This window comes from Rattus rattus, chromosome 1, assembly GCF_011064425.1.
Source record: "Rattus rattus isolate New Zealand chromosome 1, Rrattus_CSIRO_v1, whole genome shotgun sequence".
In the NCBI taxonomy this organism is placed as follows: domain Eukaryota; kingdom Metazoa; phylum Chordata; class Mammalia; order Rodentia; family Muridae; genus Rattus; species Rattus rattus.
In genome coordinates this window covers 62,190,457-62,197,574 of record NC_046154.1, presented here as the reverse complement: position 1 = coordinate 62,197,574, position 7,118 = coordinate 62,190,457, and the positions used below count along the sequence as shown (strand labels likewise).

The following is a 7,118-nucleotide window of genomic DNA, read 5'->3' as shown; positions in this document are numbered from 1 at the left end:
CAGGCTCCAGACTTAGGTCCCATCATTACAAAGAAGACTGGAGCACTGCCACTCAGGTGGTCATATTGTTTGATGGGTTATACATGTCTGTGGTTGTAAGGAGCCTGTGTGTGTGTGTGTGTGTGTGTGTGTGTGTGTGTGTGTGTGTGTGTGTGTGTGTGTGTGTGTGTATGTATGTGTGTGTATGTCTCCCTCTGTCCCTCTCTGTCTCTATATCTATATCGATATACATACACATACATACAAAATTACCAGAAAGATTATAAGGTAAGTCCAACCTGGGATATCTGTCTCATGAGACCTGTCACAAAGTAAAACAATAACAAAGTGAAATATACTTTCAAGTTATGTGAAGTTTTCTTTTGTTTGTTTTTTTTTTGGATGTTATTGAACATAACGTAGAACACCTTCTCTGGAAGTCATGACCTGGAGTGAGCCATCTGTCTCTGGTGTAATTAAGGTAAAATTAGGGATATATATATATATATATATATATATATATATGATATATATTTGATATACATATTTGATTAAATCCAAAGATCTGGTGCATAATCACAGAACATTCAGTCTTCTCACTCTTGCAGACATTACTACATCATCATCGAAGTGGAATTTTATTTCTACTCACACTGTCTCATGGCAGGGGCTCCTCCAGGTCATCTCTACCCATCTGCTTGTGTAGGAACACACAATAGCCACCTGTAAGATATGACATATTAAGGGATGGCAACTCCAAAGACTGTCAATGTTTGGGTTTCAAGAAAACTGTACAAGCATTCATATGGCAGTAGGCGCGTGCTTTTCAGTAATTATTAATGTTCTGTGGTTTTCAAGACTGTTATGATCTCAGAGACTCTGGCAAAAGCCTTCTCTACACATTAACACATAAACTCTGTATAAACACTGTAGTTTGTAAGGTTCAATAATTTATGTTCTCTGAAATGCACTGATAGATATCAAACTGAATACAAAACAAAACAGAACCTAGGCCTTGATGGAAATTTTGTTAAAATTAAGGTGGAAAGATAGTTCAACGAAAATTAGGTAAAGTCTTTCTTAAAAACTGGACTCTGTCCTGTTTCCATTGAACCTGTATGTCAGAAGTGGGCTAGGGTGAAAACTTAATTTACATGGCTCAATATTAATTTTATCCAACCTTGAAAACAAGCACTGAAGAAAAAAATTATAATCAGTCTTCCGAATAGCTAGAGGACTCTTCTGCAATGGAAAATTATAATCATATTCTTCATCTTTATTGAAGATAAAATATACTTTTGCACTTCAGAGACTAAGGCAGAAAGATTGTGAGGTCAGGCCAACCTGGGCTGTCTCATGAGACCTGTCACAAAGCAAAAACAATAACAAAATAAAATATACTTTTGTTCGTTACTTTAGATGTTACTGAAGATGATATAGAATGCCTTTCCTGGAAGTGTGACTTGGAGGGAGCCATCAGTCTGGGGTAATTAAGAACCACTAAATCATGAGGATCATACTTGTGAGTGAATGGGAGGATGAATACTTGATCATCTAAAGTATTAGATGTTTTAGTCCCTAAAAACACATCATTGCCTGTCAGACCAGACCCTGGCTTTCCATTAACCATCACACAGTCTAAGCCTTAATATGTACTAACAAGGAAGAATTCTCGGCTGTATGTCTGAGCAGATAGACTTTATCTAGCAATGTCAGTTCTGTTGAATTTGGATTCCCTATTGACAACACAGATTTAAAGGACGAGCTAGCCCTACTCTAGATTCATTCTGTCTTCTTTGTGCTAAAAGCTAAAGGCGAACTTCTAATATAGTTTCCTTTCTGGAGTATTTTTGGAGGTGTGGTGGTCTTTGAAATAATTTTATCTGCAGAGGGCCCAGAGCCAGGCTCCTGCACTAAACACATTTAAGGCTTGGGTTTTAGCTGCCTGGCTCTTAGAGAAACAAAACCCCACAAGCTCTGATATAGAAGGCTGTGCACAAAAGCAACTAGCTTCCTTTAAAGCTACAGTTCACTGGCTGTTACCCTTGCAGTAAAAAGCCTTTCTGCTTTGTGAGACTTTCACTGAAAAACCTCCCCTTTTTAATCAGTTGGGGGTGGGGTTAATGCTTTTCTTGGTGTTGCTAAGGACAGGAATCTGGAAGGTGTCCACAGAAACAAGAGTCTTGAGGATTGTGGCTTAGGGGAATTTCCCTAACTTCTGCAGCAAGAGGCAGTGAAGTGACTTGCAAAGTGGACAGAGGAGGAGATGGGAACAGGTGCCTTTGAGCACTGGGCAGGTACCCCGTCCTTCACACTGACGCCATAAAAACATGTCTTTGGAGAGTGCGGGCATCTTCTGCAGGCAACAGAAAAAAAAATGTAAGTAATGCAGACGCAAAGACGTCCATGTAGAAGAATTGAGCTAGAAGATTAGTTTGTAGCACTTTGTCCTCTCCCACAGTGTAAGCCTGATGTTTACAGAGGTTTGCAAATCTTATTCATATTCTTTCTGATTATTTATTGATTGAAAAAGTGTTTTCATTCAATATATTCTAATAATACTGTTCCCCTCCCCCAACTCCTCCTAACTCTTCACTAGCTCCCTACCCACTCAACTCCAAGGTCTTTCTCTAGATATAGAAAAATAAATAGCAATAAACAAACAAATAAATAAATAAATATGAAGAAAAGAAATAAAGAAATAAGAAAAGGCACACACACAAAACAAAATACTCAAATGAAGACCAATAAGACAAAAATTCCCATATAAGGTAATATGAGATTAAAAATCTACAAAAAAAATACTATTGAGTTCTTAACTTCACTTTGTGTTAGTCAACTGCTCCTGGGTATAGGGCCTACCTAAAATGTGGTAAATACACCCAGTTAATGCACACAAGACATTTTTTTCCTTTGCAAGTGGGTATCAATTACAGAGGATCCACACAGGTTCCTTCGTACTGAAGCGACAGAGAGGTAAATACATGTTCTAAAAACTTCTTTCATGCTGTGATAGGCAGACCTGTCAACATCTTAGGAAAAGTTCCCGTTTGCTCCCTTACTTTCCTTAGGGCCAAGTCCTTTCCCTCAACATAGCTTTTTTCATAGGCCATCCCAATTAGCAACTGGAAAAGCCAGTGTGTATTTATGTTAGACCATAAATTTATATGCTAAAATCACTGTGAACAAATCTGTACGATGAAATCAAATTGATCAGTAATGCCAGCACGTACACTTAGTTCATTACTATATATCAAATCTCGGGATGAGTCTAACTCAGTGACCACTAAAAAGTCAGTGGTTCATCTCTCATTCACTCTTTATTCATTTCTTTGTTCATTTGTTCTCTCGACCATCCACTCTATGTTGAGCTCGCATTACATGGTAGGCACTAAGGATGGAGATGGAGGACTGCTTCATTAAAGCAGGCGTTTTCTGGAACCCGGCAAAGAGAGATTGATTGATCACAAGACGATGTGGGTCTCTTTCTAAGCTGGCACTCCGTAAGAACGAAGCCATGCTCACCTCAAGCACCAAGACTGTGAAGCCCAATGGCGAGAAGCTGGACGAGTTTGAGTCTGACATCTCTCAGGCACTGCTCGAGCTGGAGGTGAACGCGGATCTTAACGCGCAGGCGCAGGAACTCAACGTCACCGTGGACAAGGAAATCGAAGTGGTGGTGGTCGGAAAGCTATCATAATATTTGTACCAGTTCCTCATCTGAAATCTTTCCAGAAAATCCAAGTCCAGCTAGTTCGTGAATCAGAGAAAAAAAATCAGTGGGAAGCATGTGGTCTTTATTGCTCAAAGGAGCAGTCTGCCCAAGCCAATCCGGAAAAGCCATACGAAAAATAAGCAAAAGAGCGCCAGAAGCCACACCCTGACCACAGTGCACGACAGTGTCCTTGAGGACTTGGTCTTCCCAAGTGAAACTGTGGGTAAGAGAATCCAAGTGAAACTGAATGGCAGCCGGCTCACAAAAGTTCATTAGACAACAGCAGAACAACGTGGGGCACAAGGTCAGAACTTTTTCTGTTATGTACAAGAAGCTCAGAGGCAAGATGTTAATTTTGAATTCCCAGAGTTTCAGTTGTAAAGGAAATGACGGAATAAAAAAAAAAGTTGATGTGGAGTAGTGATTCTCAACCTGTGGGTCGTGACCCCTTTGGGGGTCACATAGCCTGCAAATCAGATATTTACATTTCAATTCATAACAGTAGTAAATTATAGCTATGAAGTAGCAACAAAAATAATTTTAAGGCTAGAGCCATTACAGTGTGAGGAGCTATTGAAGGGTTGCAGCATTGAGAAGGTTGAGAATGACTGATGCAGAAGGTTGCATATGACAGCAAACAGAAGGCCTGTCTTGTTCAGATAAAGAAGACGATCAGAATGCTAAAGCTTGCTTGAATAAAGGATAATCGAGAAATAGCTGGACGAGAAAGAGAATCATATTTTCAAGTCTTTTGGTTTTATTTTTCACACATAACAACAGAGCATGGTTGTAGAGTGTGAAAGTTTTCCAAGTCTATTATATCTGTGGAAGACTCAGATCTGATCAGAACATAGCCAACAAAATTATCTTTCCGGAGCTCTTGGGAAATTGGCATGAGGTTTCCCCATACAGGCTCCCTGACTCTTCTGATGGCACGATAGAGGTACAGTGTGACCTGTGAAGTCTCAAACAAATGCAGCTAAGAGAGAAGAGAGCACTTAAAATGCCTCTGCTTTCTTTCCATTATAGACACACATGGGTACATGCCTGTGAGCCCATTTGCACATGCATATGCACACACACACACACACACACACCACACACACACACCCTTAAGAGTTCCAGAACCTTAAAGACCTATTCTTACAAAGAGACATTCATGTCCATTCACACCCATGAATTAATTTTTAATGGATAAACTATCTTTAAAAATAGCTACAAATGCACTTAATAAAGACCATCAATTTATCAGGCTTTGGTGAACCAAAGGAGTTGTACCTTCATTCTTCGTCCTTGGTGAATTCCCTCGTTTTAGCTAACGGTACTTTTATCAGTATCAGAACATACTTCCTGCCAGGGTTTAGCATTTGCAAATTTTTTATAGGTAGTGATTTAATGGCACTGACATTAAGGTTTCTATCCACTGGGTCACATAAAAGCCATCTGAAACGAGCTGCAAACGAAAAAAGACTGCTGAATATAAGGAGTGGGAGGGAAGAGAGGACCCGACAATGGGCTCACCCACCCTGTACTGACAGGAGGACTTGCACTGGCTCCAATTATTAGCTCGGCATGCTGGAGGTCTGCTGAGAGTTTCCACTGGGCCTCCTCCTGTTGGGAAAAGCTTAGGAAGGAGCCACCAACAGTCTATATTCTTTGATCTCAGACTCTGAATCAAGTAATCCTATTTCAGTAGACACAGGAGAGGAACAAGCCTATCCCCTACGTTGGTTCATTGAGCTTTTCCCATGAGCACCGCTTCAATTTGGGTACCCTCATGGAAGTCGGGAATTTCTATTAAATAGATATAGTCTCAAAGTCAGCACTTTGAGGGTAGAGAGAAAGGGCACGAGTTGATGAACATGTGCTTTGTCTTTCTATGTCTACTCTGAACTAGGAAATACCTCAGTCCTATGGGAGCCACACAAGCATTTCCTGGGAAGCAGGGTGGATACCACTAAAGAAGAATGAGACAGAGTGTATAGACCCCATAAAGGGCAGATCAACCCCAGAGTTTTACCGTAATGGTGCAGGTCTAGAAGTGGCCAGATGTGTCAAGAGAAACACAAAGATAAAATTTAATGTGAGGGGAGCTCAAGCTCAGCAGGTAAGAGTGCTTTATTCTTGCAGACAAGCTGAGTCCTGTTCCCTGCACACACACACACACACACACACACACACACACACACACACACACAATTCCTCCAACTTGAGATATTTAAAAGATATAATACTCATCCAGGTCACTCAAAATGCATCTGGAGGCAAATGCAGCTTACTGACCAGCACTCTGTATCATTTGCTAAGAACACCAAGGCAAGAGTCTAGACATTGTCTCAGTACCACAAGTATAGAACAGAAATCCTTCTAAAGTAATGGAAATGAATTGCGCTGCTTTTTCACCCAAAGGGGTTTTAAGAGCAGAGCACAGCCAGCTTCGGGTATAAGTATTTCATGTTTTTCCCCTACTCTCAAAGAAATCTTAAGTCCAAGTTTTTCACTCTTATCTGAAAGGAAAGAGAGATGAATCAATGATTAGCATGATAGAATAATAGGGCTGCTTTTTAAAAATTGCCTTCAGTTACAGAGAGCTTCTCTTGAACAAAGGAAGAAAGAGCATCCATGGTCCCAGTAATGTATTCACATCAAATTTCACCATAGAAAAGGAAAGGAATTCAGCAGTTTGTAATCCATCCAAACTGGGTGAAGCACGTGCCCTGAAGGTACCTAGGCCTTCTGTATCTGAAACTCCTTACCTGTGCCGTGAGGACACACTGCGTGCCCAGTGCTCAGGCCGCGCAGCCGACAGCCTCTCTGCTGTTGCCAGCACTGCTCCAACCTCCACCACTAAGCGACTTCTTCCCGTCTTCCTTCGGGTGACAGAGCAGCATCTATCAACGTGCACGGGTGTTTCAAGAGCCACTTTGCACAGCGTCTTATACTGAGCTAGGCCCCAAGGAAGCCAAGAGCGCTTTCGGAACCAAGGAGAATTCAGTGAGTGCCTTTCTCCCTCCCAATTCTTGGCCAGACTTCATACGTAACAGAAAAAGTAAACAGTAACTCTCTCAGACATTGATGAGTTATACTCTTTTTTTCTAGCAACAATGATATGCATTAGTTATTTAGTGTTTATTAATTATATGAAATTCAAGGCTTCCTCATTTTCATCTATGCACAGAATATATTTTGGACATAGTTACCCCATTTGTTCTCTTTAACCCTTAACCCTCCTTACTCACCCTCTGATTCATTCTCTCTCTCTCTCTCTCTCTCTCTCTCTCTCTCTCTCTCTCTATCTCTCTCGAGCTGTGTAATTTCTTTCAAAGAATTGTTTATGATCCAAGTAAATACCTCCTGTTTTAATTTAAAACGCAACCAAAAAATTACATTGTTGAACTGTGGTACTTTTTTTCCCCTTCTTTAA

The 7,118-nt window shown here is 40.6% G+C and overlaps 1 pseudogene; it reads left to right on the top strand.

Annotated features, from left to right (window-relative positions):
- Window positions 1-3,496: 3,496 nt before the first annotated feature.
- Window positions 3,497-4,075, top strand: LOC116887859 (annotated as a pseudogene).
- Window positions 4,076-7,118: the final 3,043 nt, after the last annotated feature.